Source organism: Rutilus rutilus, assembly GCF_951802725.1.
Source record: "Rutilus rutilus genome assembly, chromosome: 8".
NCBI lineage: Eukaryota > Metazoa > Chordata > Actinopteri > Cypriniformes > Leuciscidae > Rutilus > Rutilus rutilus.
In genome coordinates, this window is record NC_140222.1 from 30,327,986 (window position 1) to 30,345,596 (window position 17,611).

At 36.4% G+C, this 17,611-nt stretch overlaps 1 long non-coding RNA gene across 1 annotated transcript; it reads right to left on the minus strand.

Annotated features, from left to right (window-relative positions):
- Positions 1 to 2,642: 2,642 nt before the first annotated feature.
- LOC311296168 lies at positions 2,643 to 3,131 on the minus strand. The gene is made up of 2 exons (XR_014628502.1): positions 3,044 to 3,131; positions 2,643 to 2,882 (listed from the first exon to the last, which is right to left on the minus strand). It is a non-coding gene; the product is annotated as an uncharacterized lncRNA (long non-coding RNA).
- Positions 3,132 to 17,611: the final 14,480 nt, after the last annotated feature.

A 17,611-nucleotide genomic window follows, 5' to 3' on the forward strand; every position in this document is an offset into this window, starting at 1 on the left:
AGTACAGTTTTTTACAATCGCTATGACAATTTTTTTAAATACTTTTAACAAATTTCCTAAACTCTTAACGCACCAACACACCTACAACACTCAATTGGCAAACCAGTTAATTTCATGCTCAAAATCACACATTGTAAACTAAACTCGAACACTAATTTTCAAAATACAATAATACACTAGCAACAATACACCATGTCTACCAAAACATTAACACATGTTCTCGTCCAACAGGAACATTTAGTCAATCATAGCACAATGTCATAAAAACACTAACATCAGATGGCATTACAGAAACTGCATTATTTTATATGTGTCAGTTCTGCCCTTATAGCCTACAATAGACAGTATATTGTATTGATCATAGAATGTGTTTTGTACTGCAGTTTCTTTTGAAGTCTCTCTCTCTACATGTTTGTGGTAGGGTTTAGTAAATGCGACAGAATTGCTGCAGTAACGGCTTTATTTGCAACAGGATATTTCTGCAAGATAACAAAAATATGCAATATACACTGTAAAAAATCCAACTTACGGTTTGTGTGACAAATTCAGTTTTTAAAGTTTATTCAACTATTTAACATGAAAAAAGTTAAGAAAAGTTGAGATAACTCAAACACGTAAGTTGAGAAAACTCAAAAATGTCCTGCAGCTGGTTGCCTTAAAGGCCATGTTGCAGGTTAACCACCACTGTTGATCAATGGGTACATTAATCACTCAAGATATGTATACCATTTTTAAAATGTCTCAAAAATGGTCTTAAAAACCATTTTTTTACGTTTTTTGGTATGAACGTTTTTTTTTACGCAATTCGGTGATGACGTCACGTTGGGGAGAAGCGGAGGAAAGGTAGCCTCAGCCAATACAGTTTGTATTAGAACTATGGCGACTGACTGGGAAAAATGAGTGAAAAATCAACGTTTTCTTTATATCTAGTGGCAGTGATCATGACATTAGTTCAGATAAGTACCGGTAAACTTTGTCTTCATCTAGAAATAGAAGGCATCATGCTAGCTATGGGCTAATTTGCCAGTCCCACCTGTTATCCACCCCCTCCAGATAATCCCTAATTAAGTCTTTCCCCCAACGTGGTAAACACATTAATGATTAGTTATCCCACGTTTTGATGGTAGCCTACTAGCTCCAGTAACAGCATCATTGCCAAGTGTTTCTAAGCGTTTACCTCTTCCTCCGGTGAAAATGTTGCAAACGCAGCCGCCGCGTGTCTGTCGCTGTTTGGCAGGTGCTTGTGTGGGCGCCGGCGGTGCCGTCCCATGGAAACTGCGTTGGAAAGCTTGTGCTGTAAGTGAGTGCGTTTTGGTCGCTGGTCGAGGAGCTCACCCCGCGACCAGGATTTGCATGCTGCCTGAATCCGTTTGTGCTAAAGATAGCATACACCCATTTCACGCAGGATCATGGTCCCCTTCAAGCCGGCACGCACGAGTATGTTAATTGTTTGTTTACTTTACCATTCTTTTTACACAAAGTCTTATGAACCAGCTTAAACAGTTATAGGTGACTAGAGATGTGTTGTATAATCTGCGCTATCTGAATACTCTCGTCTACTACTCGTCTCTCTAGTCACTCGTCTCAACGCTCTCAAGGCGGGCTTTGGAATATTCTCTCCCCAACGTGACGTAATGGAATGCATTGTGGCGGAAAGGAGAATCGTTGCAAACCGCTGTAAGATAGCCTACTTTTTCGTATTATATTGCGTTTTGTGATACCCAACAACATAAAATACAATGGATAACAGTTTAAATGTTTATTACCAACAAGTAAACTGCACAAATTCGATGAAAAAAAAAAAAACCTGCAACATGGCCTTTAAACTTTTAAGTTTTCTCAACTTTTTTTTTTTTTTTACAGCTGGCATTTACAGTATTACTGCATGCCTTATCAGTGTTCAGCTGTGAGGTCTTGGCATGCAGCATCCATTGCATACAGGAGGGACATTTGGTCCCGTGGACGATGGTCAAAAACCTTTCATCTCCAGGCTGAGAAAACTCCTCAATGGGGTTGAGGAAAGGGAAGTAATGGGCAAGAAAAGGGTGACATCATCCTCTGATGGGTGTCAAACCAGGCTGTGACTGCACGGGAATGGTGGAATGCCACATTGTCCCATATGGTATTTGCATAACTTCAGCTGTTTCTCAGTAGCAATGGAATAAAATACAGGGGATATATTTGTGTTTCAATTCACAATATAAACAGCTGTTTACCTTGACTTTAGCCTGTAAGGTTAGGTTCAGAACATGGTGTTATCTGTTCTGACATACAGGGTTAAAGCATTGGTAAATTTGGCAGTAAAAATCCATTGTTTTGGTCTTGTTTGAGCTTGTGTGTAAAAGAAGTTCAAGCATTTTAAATTTGTGTTAATTGTATGCATTTTGTGTTAAAGCAACAAGAAATGTGTTAATAGTATAGCTTACACAGACGGATGTACTGTAGTGTTAACTGTGTTAAGTGTTTTGGAAAATTGTTAAAAGTATTGAAAAATCTGTCATAGCAATTGTAAAAAACTGTTATGTCATTTCCATGCACATTTAAACATGTTGCTTTTATCATTTAGTTTTAATTGCAAGAATTCAAAACAGAGAAACTGAATTGGGAAAAAGGATTTATTTAGATAAAAAAAATAATAATAATTATTAGTAGTACAGCTGATGCATCAGTGATGTTTTATTCTCCTTGTCACACACACTCAGGCAAATGCATCACTCCATCATTACAGTATTGTATTAGGGGGATACTGCCTATTAAATATTTGCCCCACTGACATACAAAGGTGATTTTATCCTCATGTGGTGAGAATATCTTTTCCCGTGGACGCCATCGCAGCTCTATACCTCTTTTATCCATTTCCTCCACCGTCACTGAACAAGGCTCTGAAACAAACAACATCTCACTGTCACTGTTGCAATATACATTCATTGATTCATCAGAACCAGAACAACTACAAGATTACATCAAACTTACAAAACTAAATACAGTTAGAAAAGCCTTACATGTCTTTGATGTATGGTTTATACAGAGTGTTCATACTTACTCAAACACTTAATATTCCCTCTCCATTCGCCTTGTTCACAGGTCATGTATTTGGAGTAGGTGCGACGCTGAACCAGTTTGTATTTATCAAAGCATCTGTATTCAACTCTCTCCCCTGAATTGTATTCAGCTTTTGTCATCACTGTTATATCTGCAAAGTCTACTTGTGGTGGTGGCCCACATTTCCCTGAAGGTAATGCAAAGTTATTTTGTTATTTTTAGATCACCACAAAAATGGCCAAATTACATTAATAAACCTGAATATTAGCCACATGCCTTTTTATGGCCTTCAACCATAGAACATGATTTTATGTAATGAACATTATTAAAATGAGAATTTGGGGTCTTCTTTTAAATGTTTTAAAAAATGCCTTTCTGTATTGAAGAGATCTGTGGATATTTCTATAATATATTATAACAAAATCTAAATTTGTGTCGGAAGTTGCGGTTATGCATGTAAAGCTCATCGCCACGGTGTTAGTGCGTAGCTATGCTGTTGCTAGGTTATTCTGGGTTGTTGCTATATACTCGCAATAGTGATGCTTGCAAACACTGCAAATAAAACTCGATTAAACCTGTGAACCTTACCTTATGCAAAGAAAATATATTTCCTTATATACAGGTGTATGGAAGTAAAATAATGTCAAATGTTTTTGAAAGTTGAATTGCACTACTTGAAAAAAAGAGGCATTGCATTAACCATGCTTGCATTTTAATGCATTGTATTTTTAGGGCTTGCATTTTTATGGGCTGAAATTCAACATGGTTGAATATTTAAGCTGTGAATATTTAAATTCAAAACATTTCAAACACATTTTCATTATTAAAAATTAAATAATCCATATTCACCTTTCATATTTCACTTCCAAAATATTCAAACTGTTTAAAAATACAACCTATAATATTCAACAGGCAATTTTCGGTCCATTTTATTTCGCTTTGAAAATTCGCTTCCACAAATTCAGTGGTTCAAATTCGACAGTAAATTAAACATTGACGTCCAGGAACTGCAGGAACAGCAGTAGATTGCCGAGCATACTCTCCATCTGCTGTTAGTCAACCCCACCAGCAGGTGGTGCAAGCGCGTGTTGTTGACGACGACCAGCAACAGTTAGAACAAGTAATTCATTCATAAAATGAAAATTATTATCTGTGTCAGTTTATATGCGGAAAAGATGATAAACACACAAAAGCTATGTTTATGTTTCATTCAATAACTTCATTGTTACTTTCCCTGTGTAGCCTACATGTTATCAGCTTTCTCTATGATCGGTTTCCCTCAATACCTCATACTCAAGGATTCCCCTTCCGTTGGGACAAAAAAAGCTTAATGGACTAATACCGTGATATAAAAGACCAAACTCTCAACTTATTTGGGAGGTAGGCTGTAGGCTATAGTAGGCCTATATACTATATAGGGGACATTCTACCAGAAACGTACATTTCCACTTTAAAAAATCTTGGGGAAAAAAATATATTTTTCTTAAATCTGAACGTTGAGACATATGGAGGACATGTTAAACTATGAGAAACACATATCATCCCATCTCAGCATGTTTTTATGATTAAATAAAATACATTTTTATACGCATTTCACCCCTAAAATGTCAGGCCCTGTCACAGACAAATTTGTATATGTTAGAATGGTTTCCTAATGAATTTCTTTGATACAGATAGCATTTTCTTATTGATCACATGTCCCTGATTGTATCTAACATGGTTTTATAATTCCTTTAAGAAATATAAGTAACTTTTCGGTCAACTGTAGTACACAAAATCACAGAATACCCACAGGCACTCATATAGTTGTAAAATAACTATCTTTACATAGGAGATTTTTATAAAAACATAGTAGTGGATATATACCCCCACCTTCATCTACACAGTTAAAGAGATTAATTAATTAATATTTCCTCAAATAGTACACTTTTATCATAATTTCCTGTGTGACAGGACTGACCATGGCGTGACAGGACTGACGGTACTGTGACAGGACTGACTTTATGGATTTTGATGATGCAGAAAAAGTTATGTTTTGTGTTCTTTATTTAAGTTTTGACAGGCATTTCTTTTTTAAATTATTATTATAATTTTAATGTTAAAGTAATATTAGACTATGGTAAAATTCAGCCAAGGACATACATAATATTGCCAAAAGTATTGGGACAGCCCTCCAAATAATTGAATTTAGGTGTTTAAATCACTTCCATGGCCACAGTTGTATAAAAATCAAGCACCTTGGCCTTCATTTTACTATTGCATGCGTTAAATACATAGCATATGCAATAAATGTAATAAAAAAGAACAATAACATTAATTTGTAAGGCCGTGTCACACAGGAATGTGACAGGGCCTGATGTGACAGGGCCTGACGGTTGGCCATTGTAAACTGCCATTACTCAGCCTGCTAGCATGCTAGCATAAAAACTGTTAACATGCAAGCAAGGAATTTCAATAACCTTTTTAGACATGTTTTGGATTTAAAACATTTTCATTATTTTCTGGAATGTTTAACCGTGACAGGGCCTGACCCTTTAGCTCGTCTTCCTAAAAAAAACATACAAAAACAAGCTTAAAATCATACAATTCAATAAGCTTCACCTGGGTCAAATTATGTCACTTCCTCTGAGTGATACCCTTAAAGGTGTATTTCACACATTTTATGTAGAGTTTTATGTAAACGTGACAGGACTGACCAAAACATGGGGACAGTTGTAAAATAGAATTTATTTGTAGAATTTATATATAATTTTATGTTTTTGATCAGTTGTGAATGATAACAGCTTAAACTTGTTATTGATGAGTTTTTTTTTTCTAAATAACAGTTTGTAGCATAACAAAACTATGAAAGCTGTAGCTCCAATTTGGCTGAGGACAAGGACATGGACAGGATTTGTAATTTTCAAAAGTGTTTTTAATAAAGAAAAAAATATCTGAGAACCTAATGAATGACATATTCCTTTACAGAACAACTCACAGAAATCAACTATGAGCCAGTTTTAGAAATTTTTGGATGAAATACTTTTTTATTCACTGTAACAATTCAAGGACAGATAATGTACGTTTCTGGTAGAATGTCCATGTTGATACAGATAGATGGACTCAGAATATGAACTTAACGCACAAAGTTTCATGCTGAGCGTGATATACTGGCATAAAATCAACACTTGATCAATTAATACTCTTCTCTTCTCTTCTCTTCTCTTCTCTTCTCTTCTCTTCTCTTCTCTTCTCTTCTCTTCTCTTCTCTTCTCTTCTCTTCTCTTCTCTTCTCTTCTCTTCTCTTCTCTCCTCTCCTCTCCTCTCCCCTCTATATATATATATAGTATGCCTACGTGTATTGCATTAGCTTAAACTGGGAAGAGTCATAGCACTTTCATATTGTTGTCCTCCTATTGTTAGTTTAACTGTAAATCGCTTTGGATAAAAGCGTCTGCTTGGCTTGACATTGGACATTCGCACATTTAGGGACCGTCTCTTAAGTTGCATACAACATTGGCATACACGTTTCTAACTTCAATAGTAAACTTACATTTATTTGAATAAATATCAAAAATCCAAAGGGTGCGCATTATGCCTGACACTACATGAACACTTTACAGTTGGTTTTATGACTGTAAGTCGTTCTATTCAAATGCTATCGAAGTTAGAAACGTGTATACCAAAGTCGTATAGGCTACCTTAGAGAGGCACATTCGCACCACTAAATGTGCGAATGTAGCCTACAACGCCAAGCCAACTTTATGCCAGTCTATCACTGGGAAACGCTCAGCATTAAACTCTGCGCGTTATTCTGAGTCCATCTGCTTGCCTGCGAGTCTGGTCTTTTACATCACTGTAATTAGTCCATTAAGCTACATTAAGCGTTTTATATGTTCAGCAGGGGAATCCTGAAGTATTGAGGGAAACCCTAATAGCCTGCATGAGGCACATCGCCACAATATAAAGTTAAGGCAACTGAACAACCAAGAGAAATATATGTCAACCTGAAAATTTTTACATCTGATCTGTATATCCGCATCGGGGAATAACATTATAATCTCGTTCACGGTAGAGAAAGATGCATGTAATGTAGGCTACACATGAAAAGTAACCGTGAAGACACTGAATTTAACATAAAACAGCTAGCCGTCATAATAATCACAAATACACTTACATTGCTAAATGAGTTTTATGAATGAATGGTTTGCTCTAACTGTTGCTGGTCTTCGTCAACAACACGCGCTTGCACCCCCTGCTGGTGAGATGGACTAACAGCAGATGGAGATGGACTAACAACAGCTCGGCAACCTACTGCTTTTCCTGCAGTTCCTGGACGTCAATGTTGAATTTACTGTCGAATTTGAAGCACTGAATTTTTGGAAGCGAATTTGCAAAGCGAAATAAAATGGACCCAAAATTGCCTGTTGAATATTATAGGTTGTATTTTTAAACAGTTTGAATATTTTGGAAGTGAATGAAAGGTGAATATGGATTATTGAATTTTTAATAATGAAAATGTGTTTGAAATGTTTTTAATTGAAATATTCACAGCTTAAATATTCAACCATGTTGAATTTCAGCCCATAAAAATGCAAGCCCTAAAAATACAATGCATTAAAATGCAAGCATGGTTAATGCAATGCCTCTTTTTTTCAAGTAGTGCAATTCAACTGGCTTTTTTATTTCAAAAACATTTGACATTATTTTACTTCCATACCAGGTGCTGGTCATAAAATTAGAATATCAATCAAAAAGTTAATTTATTTCAAGAATTCAACTTAACAGGTGAAACTAATATATTATATAGACTCATTACATGCAAAGTGAGATATTTCAAGCCTTTATTTGTTATAATTTTGATGATTATGGCTTACAGCTTATGAAAGCCACGAAATCAAAATCCCAGAAAATTAGAATATTACATGAAATCACACAGTAATTACACAGTAATACCATGGTCATTGAACCAGGTTTTGGTTCTTTTGGCAAATCCTGCTGGAAAATGAAGGAAGCATGAAGTGCTCTGAAAATGTCCTGGTAGATGGCTGCGTTGACTCTGGATTTAATAAAGCACAGTGGACCAAAGTCCTCTTTTCTGATGAGAGCAAATTTTGCATCTCATTTGGAAACCAAGGTCCCAGAGTCTGGAGGAAGAATGGAGAGGCACACAATCCAAGATGCTTGAAGTCCAGTGTGAAGTTTCCACAGTCTGTGTTGGTTTGGGGAGCCATGTCATCAGCTGGTGTTGGTCCACTGTGTCCATTGTCCACTCAACGCAGCCGTCTACCAGGACATTTTCAGAGCACTTCATGCTTCCTTCAGCAGACAAGCTTTATGGAGATGCTGACTTCATTTTCCAGCAGGATTTGCACCTGCCCACACTGCCAAAAGAACCAAAACCTGGTTCAATGACCATGGTATCACTGTGTAATTACTGTGTGATTTCATGTAATATTCTAATTTTCTGGGATTTTGATTTCGTGGGTTTCATAAGCTGTAAACCATAATCATCAAAATAATAACAAATAAAGGCTTGAAATATCTAATTTTGCATGTAATGAGTCTATATAATATATTAGTTTCACCTGTTAAGTTGAATTCTTGAAATAAATCAACTTTTTGATGATATTCTAATTTTATGACCAGCACCTGTATGAATGATCAATATATTAAACGATTTAACGACATATTTGAAAATGTTCAGAATAATATATTGTGCTAATAAATCACCATATATTGAAAAATACATTTTTCAATATATGGGAATTGCCACTTTTCATATATTGAAAAATATGTGACAATATATTTACTAATATATCATAATGTTTGTAATTTTATATTCAATTTTATATTTAAATTTTATATTTTATATTTACTTCATAATATGTAGATGTAAGATATGGTACTGCATGTGTATAAATATATTGCAGATATATTTCCTCATGCAGTATAAACACACATAGGCTTTATAGAGAAATATATAATGTAGCCTAATACATTTCTTGTATTTTATAATTATTTACATTATAAATGTTTCATATTTTCAATCTAATAAAAAAAACATGCACACCTGCATGTACTAAAGTATTTAGCAAAGACATTATCACTGTGCAGAGGAGTGCACAGCCATTACTTTTTAAATATAGTAACATATAGAGCCCTATTTTAACGATCTAATGCATGGTCTAAAGTGCATGGCGCAAGTGCACTTAGTGCGTGTCCAAATCCACTTTTGCTAGTTTAACGACGGGAAAAATGGTCGGCATGCCCAGCGTATGGTCTAAGAGGGTTGTCCCTATTCTCTTAATGAGTAATGGGTGTGTTTTAGGCTTTACGTGCGTTAAACCAATCAGAGTCTCATCTCCCATTCCCTTCAGACCAGCACGCACATGGGCGCACATGCATATGCTATTTAAACAACATGGCGCAGGCCGTCGAAACTAGCAAAAAACACTTGCCTGGCACTACATTGCGCTGGGTGTATAGGGCTCATAGTCTTAATGGTGTTTTGCCAATCGTCAACCTAACCACAGGCTCTACTCTTCAGCACAATAACCCCAAAAACACATAACAGAAAACCTTTTAAATTCCAAAATAACAGAATATTAAACACTAGCAGCTCCCCCACTACATTAGTAATATTGACTAAAACACATGAAATAACACTTACAGTTTTTTTCAATCGCTAACAAGCGCTTACCCATACTTCAGATACTTTTTCTAAACTCTTAACACAGACTCACACCTACAAAACACAATTGGCCAAATGGTTAATTGTCTTCTCAAAAACACATTTTGTTAAATATATACTAACTCTTCATTTCAAAACAGAACACATGTTTCTCTGCACACACTAACTTTACCAAAACACTGGAAATCTGACTCAAAATGAAATTTTTCTGTCAAAGAATAACACTTGTTTTCACTTCACAAGGTACATGCACTCAATCAAAGTACACCAGGTTTCAAAATACTGGCTATTGTTGACATTACTAAAACTGCATAGACTTTTATGTTTCAGTTTTACAGGTATTTGCATGCAAAACGTGCAATCCACTGTTTTACACTAAATTCTTGGTTGGGAACTGTATGTCCACATGTACAGTACTGTTCACATTCATAAGCATTCCAGTAAAAAGCAAATCAGTTTTTATTCCTTTACTGTTTACTACAGGAGGTACAGTAGGAACACGGTTTGATAGAACAGAAAAGGTTTTACAGTATTGCTTACAGTGAACAAAATATCCATGAAACACACAAGAGCATTGTGAACAAAAAAACAACAGCAAAGGGAGGGAGGGAGGGAGGGAGGGGGGGGGGGGGGGGGGGGGGGATAAAACAGCTTGGTATGTCGGATCCACCCTTGGAGCCAGCATCCATGGCTTCAAGGAGGGACATCTGCTCATGTGGCTGATGGTCATAAACCTTCCACCTCCACTTTACATTTTGTCCAGGTTGACACCTTTTGGCCAGATTGAATCCTGCCTCATCTATGTATATGAATTCATGAGGGGCCTGGTTGGCCTCCAATTCCATAACTCTCAAAACAAAGTTTATGTAAATCATGTCATTACTGTATACTATACTGTACTGTAACCTATTACTGTGTAGGTTACCTACTTGCAAAGTGCAAAGCTTATAGAACTGGACATTGAATTGAATATACAGTACACTATACCTGGACATATTGCCGTTGTAGCTCCTTGACTCTCTCACTGATATATTGTTTTTGAACTGATATCATTGCAGAAGCAGAGGTTTTTTTATAAACTTTCATATTGTGAAATATTACTGTAGTACAATTTGAAATAACTGATTTCTGTTTGTAAAAATATGTATGTCATGTAATAAATTGTGTAAAATGTAATTTATTCCTGTGATGAAAAGCTGCATTTTCAGCATCATTGCTCCAGGAAGATGCATATGGACTCGAAAAGCTTGTTTCTTCATGACATTGTTCAAAAGCAACACATTTTGCTAGCAATCAAAATCACATTTTGCTAAAATCATGACATTTTCAAAAATGGTAAAAGTTTCATGTAAATGGTAAATAAATAAATGAAGTCCATACTGTATCTAAGGTTTGGAATATTGTTTTTGCTATTGTGGGATGTTGTGTTTTAACATTTGTAAATACTAAAAAAACAATCCATCATTTTGTTGGGAGGTATAGCTTGTCTGTTAAGAAAATGTAAGCATTATGGAAATGTGTTCACTGACTGCATATTATGTGAAAACGACAAGAAATGTGTGAATGGTATGGCCACAAAAGACCGATGCTGTGCTAATTGTGTTTAGAGTTTTGAAAATGTGACAACTGATTGGACAAACGCTTGTTAGCGACTGAAAAAAACTGTAATTGTAAAATGTACTCTTCTTTAACAGTCAGAAGCAAAGCATGCTGGGAACTAGAAATCTGCTGCGACTCATTCCGTGAATGTGTGTATATATGCGTGTACATACATTCACATATGGGAACATGTATGTGAAATATATGTACACAATAAAGGATACAACTTTATGAATATTACATGTAATGCTATTTTTGCCTTAATTTCTAAATATTTCATATGTATCAATATATAGCCATACACGATCAATGCATATATTGCAGTATATTGAAATATATAAGCACTACTTTCCCCTATATGGAAATGTATTATGTAATATATCACATTATATTTTGCAGTATATTCCCATATATTTATGTTCGTAAGGGTTACCTCCTACACATTTAGGAAATGGAACATCCCATTCTCCAGTTGGCAAGCAGGAGATTCCACTCTGTCCTTCTAATTCCGATCCCTTCCCAACACATGAAAGAGTTATTGTGTGTTCAGGTCTGATTGAAACCTTAGTGTGTCCGTCCGGGTGTCCGTCCTCAGTGACGTCTGATCTCATGTTTACTGGCAGGTTTGCGACACACATTACCTCTAAAGAACATAAAGATTTGATAAATCAAGCATTCTCCATGTGAACAACAGATCTATCATTGATCTATCTTTGTCCAATCCAAAGCTTTTGCCATCTGTGTCCTTATAACACAATTAAAGATATGTATAATTGCAGAGCTCTGTAATTGAATTAAAGAGCTCTGCAATTGCATTCTTACTAGTAACAACTGAATTAGAGAGCTGTCTAATTGGAATTGTTACTAGTAATAAATGAAAGCTTTAGCGCAAGTTCTGCCAGGAAGACTCAATCAGCGCGTCACGTGTTACCTCACTTCTAACCAATCATATGCTAACACTCGTAGTATAAAAGATTGGTACTTACATTTGTCTGAGTTCACAGATGCTGACGCTGCCAGTTACCTCCATCCTCCCCAACCACCACCAAGATGGTACCTTCCCCTTCATCCTCCCCACCACCACCAAGATGGTACCTTCCCCTTCATCCTCCCCAACCACCACCAAGATGGTACCTTCCCCTTCATCCTCCCCCACCACCACCAGGATGGTCCCTTCCTTTACCTCCAGGGGGTCAGCTGCGCCCCTGCCTTCATCTTCAGGCAGGATATGCAGCTTCCGCTACCCTCGCATTGCACGCTAAGGACGGGGCCTACGCCAAAGAACTTTATAAATTTATGCTTGCTGGGCTGTTACAGTTTTTCTCGATTGCTTAAACACTATAACCAGGCTTTTGAACTAAAATTTCAAAACCATAATGCCATTTATCAAAAAGCACACCCATTTCACTAAACTATAAACACTATTCCCTGTTTTGACACATGAGTCAGATTTGTTGAACTGTCACTGCAAAACTCTACTCACAAATCCTTTCATTTCTCATTGCCTACACCATGTTGTCATATAGAAAGCACTAGCATTCAATATTGTTCACTCAATCAGCACAGCTTCAGCTCAGTTAGCACACAATTACCCAAGTGGAAACACTAAGAGTCAAAATTGAACACACATCAATCATATCCTCCAATAGATAGATAAAAGGGCCCAAATCAGTTTATTGAGTTTTGGAACAATGGATCCAGAAAGACATGAAGGAAGAGGGATAAAAATGAGGAGGAGGAAGGGCAAGGGCAAGGACAAGGACAAGCAGTCTCAGATTAAATTCAAGCCACTCTAGTTGCACGTCTTAGTCAATGGTATGCCTATGAGGGAGGCTGGGCTACGAGTAAGGCCAAATTTGAGTCGCTTTACCGTCGCCTCGAGAACCTTCAGGGAGGTGTGGTGGCAAACAAAATTCTATCACTGAATAAGAGACAAACATTTCCAATAGTCTTTGATGAGGTGTATTTTCTTGCAAGAAAAGGCCAGCAGTCGTACAGTCACACAGAGTGGCACAGAGTGTGACAGTGAAGGGAGGGCATCCTTCATCCTTTATAGTCTTGACTCCCAGAATGTTATCTTTCTAGGCCAATGATGGTATTTCAACCACATGTGGAACATTCTTAGACGTGTTCCTTGACGTGTTCCTTGTCTCCTTGAGTGGAGGCCCTCCTGTCACGACCAACACTCTTTACCATTCCAATACAATTCCATATTAGAATATGGTTTGTGTGTGCTCTTTTACTGTCATATGATGGTCACACACATCTTACTGTAAGTAAATATAAAAACAAATTTAGAGGAGAGAGTAAAGAAGAAAAAATAAATAAATAATTGTGTGTGTGTGTGTGTTGTACTGTGTAGTACATGAATGAATAAAAATGTGCCAATGTATCCATTGGTTGTGTCTTTTGTGTTCATCATGTGGAAAGGTTTGTGAGGGGGGGAACCACAAGCAACATAACTTACCAGTTTTGGAAATGTTGTTTTGAATTTATTGCACCAGTGTGTTAGACTATGTTGTAGTGTGTGTGATTTTGAGGGCTTGTGTGTCCTGTCTGAGGGCAAAGTTTGGTTTTTCAGCAAGAGTGAATGGTTTTGAGTGTAGAGCTTCATTTTGACCTGAAAATAGGATGTTTGGGGAATTGGGTGAGACGTTATGGATTTGTGTTTATAGTTTTGAGAATACGAGGCATAGTTTCAAGAAATGTGTTTAAGCAATCGAGAAAAACTGTAATAAATATTCGATTGTTATATCAATTTATCTCCCGAGTCTTTCTGGTAGAACTGAATTGTAGAGCTCTCTAATTGTAATTCTTACTTGTAACAATTCATTTGTAGAGCTCCGTAATTAAAAATTAATGGAAGTCAATGGAGACATATGACTAGTAAAAATTAATTTGTAGAGCTCTCTAATTGAATTCTTACTAGTAAAAATGCTTACGACGAGTAACGCTGGGTACAATTTAAGCTAAAACGGCTTGCCATAATCTCCACAATGAATAGCTTATTATCCTTATGTGACTGTTAAACGTAACTGGTATCACCACAAACGTCGGTCTGTGCCCTAAAAACTGGCATATTTCATGGTATTGTGTCATGCAAGGTAATTGCAAAATCTAGAGAAATGTGTGAGGTGGCCAGCGGGGGACAGTTGAGACACATGTATCAACTGTACTGTACCCCCGATAGAGTTCTATTAGGAAACACATTGTTTAGTTGTTCAGTGTTATAATAACAGGTTAAACGCCGTAATTAGCCAGCATAGGACGCAAATGAAAATAAAATTTGATATTTGTGATATTTAAACTGTGTATTATTAATAAATATTGTTACATATCTTTTCATATCATTATAAATATCATACATATATCTTTATCAATTTTAACCAGTACTAATTTAAATAAAATGAATGAATATAAATGGATGAATAAACAAAAATGTTGCCCAATTGTTATTTTCTTTATTTGTCTTTATTTTTTATATTTACAATGAATGGCTAGTTACCTTCACATCATTAAAAATGGGTGTCTCAACTCTACCATGGTACTGTCTCAACTGTACCACATATGGGTACAATTGAGACAAAGTTGAGACAAAAAGCACCTTATTTTTATGAGCTAATTATGGAAAATATAAACTGCTTGTGGGTATTATTGATTGATAATATCTTCAAGCTAATGAAATGTCATGTGGAAATTCACTTCTTTTCAGTATCTATTTTTGTGTGAAAAATCAAAACGCAAAAAGTGTCTCAACTGTACTCAGTCTACCCTACAGTAAGTGCATGGTTTCGACGTGTCAAATTCTGTATGTGCGGCTCAAGAAGTTCGCAAAGATAAGATTTTCCTTCCGCGGAAAATCTGTATCTTTCATACAAGTATAACTATCAGGAAAGGCAAGGGGATTTTGTCTTTCCCTAAAAACTCTTTCTCTAAGTGCTCGTCTAACAGTTTGCGCTGAGATGTCCACAGGATTTGGAAGAAAAGGTGAAGTGTCTGAAGCATTGCAACAGACACTGGAAATTTGTTACGTCACCTATATCTTTCTTTGCTCACAGCTGATTGGTCAAACTTAAGTCTGAGATCTCAAATCCAGAACATAACCTGCCCCGGAGCAGGTTAGCCGTGCAGCGTATAAGATACCATGGCAACGAACACCGATTAAAGCCAAGCTACTTTCATAGTCAGTGGCGGATTTAGCAAATTGGGGGCCCAAGGCGAAGGTATGTATGGGGCCCCCTCATTTGATCTTTAAAAGAGAACAAAAAAATAATAATTACAGACTGAATGTGAGTCCCCGTTTGAATTTTGCCATGAATGTGAACATATTATGTTGTCTGTGAATTTAATTTAATATAATTTTTCGTGTGAAGAATGCTACAATTTAGCGGGTAGAAGTTTGATACGGTTAGACTTTGTGTGAGAGCACTTTGTGGACTACAACTCTTCGCTGCTTTCGATGCGTTTGAAAGAAAGAACAGCCCATTTTGTTTGAACGGTGACATTTGGGTACAAAACACACAGGCATCTCGATCTGTCTCCATAGATTATCGCAGCATTAGCACCGTGATTTGACAAGTGGAGGGAAAATGTGTTATGGGGTGACGTCACATAGGCGACATGTAGTCTTATTCGTTATGTCTTTTCCACAACTGCTAGCCAAAGAATCATACAATATACTGTCAAACTCGTAACATGAAACATTTTATAAAAAAATTCACAGACAACATATGTTCACATTCATGGCACAATTCAACCGGGACCAGAAAATAATTATTTTCTCACATTCACTTGCATTGACGATTTTTCAACCTAGAGGTCCACTTGGGGTTTTACGGATGGGTGGGACTTACCAGCTATATAGACTGCCACTGTCCATAGTAACCCAGGGTTGGCGGAAACTAAACTGAAACATAGCTGGCTAGCCACCTAAACCGGCTTCATGGTATAGACCCCTGCACTCCCGCAAGTACCGCGGGACCCAAAGCAAAAGAGTGCGGCGCGGGACTAGATTTGATGGCCGCGTGCGTGCGTAAGATACTCGTGTGTGTGCGGGTTGCGGGAGAATAAAAAGATTTGCGGGACTCCCGCAAATCAGACATACATATGTGTTGATTTCTTGATGGCCAATGGGATGTAAGCTATTTAAGATAGAATCCACTCACCGCTCAAAACTGAGTTTTTGTTCAGTGCTGAATTCTGCATGCTGGCAGATCCTCTGATTATAACAAACGAAGTGTATAGGTGAATATGGATTATTTAATTTTTAATAATGAAAATGTGTTTGAAATGTTTTGAATTTAAATATTCACAGCTTAAATATTCAACCATGTTGAATTTCAGCCCATAAAAATGCAAGCCCTTAAAATACAATGCATTAAAATGCAAGCATGGTTAATGCAATGAATATTTTTACAAGTAGTGCAATTCAACAGGCTTTTTTGTTTCAAGAACATTTGGCATTATTTTGCTTCCATAAAAGGGCCTATTTTCTTATGTTTATCGTAATATTTTAAACTCATACAATGCTATTTTTGAAGTTTTGCAATCTGATTTAGTAATCTGATTTGAAGGGTTTTCTGTACAATGACACCAGTTTTTTTACATTTCCTACATTGTATGTGTGTAGGGTGAATATTTAAACTTGGGTGTGTTAAATTCAGGCGGAATTCCAAAATATGTGAATTAGAGTGGAAGGAATTTACAAGGACAGAGCAAAAATCAACTGCTTGTCAAATGGAGAATGGCACATCCAATTCCCTAATTGTGTAGGCAGTAAGTTCACATGCCTACTAGTCGAGTTGCATTAGCAGTGCTTGCAAGCATCACAATTGCTCGTATTAAAGTAAATGCTTAACTTTGGTATGTTACTTGACTCTCTTGACCAAGAACCAACGTCTAATTTAGATCTATAGTTATAATACATTATAAAGAAAAATCCAACCCAGATCTCTTCAATACAGAAAGTCATTTTTAAAGCATTTTAGAAAAATGACCACAAATACTCATATTAATAATGTGCATTACATTGATAAAATGTTCTATTGGTTTAATACCTTTGTTGGTCTGTCTCTGACTCTTGCCTGCTTGGGGATTACATTTAATTTGGAGAATCATCCAAACAGAATGAAGTAAAATCAAAATTCTGATAATTTATATAATAATAATGAGAATAATAATACGTGATAATAATAATAAATAGAAATCAATTATAATAATCATTAATGATACAAAAATCATACCAGTGCATTGTCGTATGCCTGTCCATTCATTCGGGGAATTAAAGGTGATTTGTAC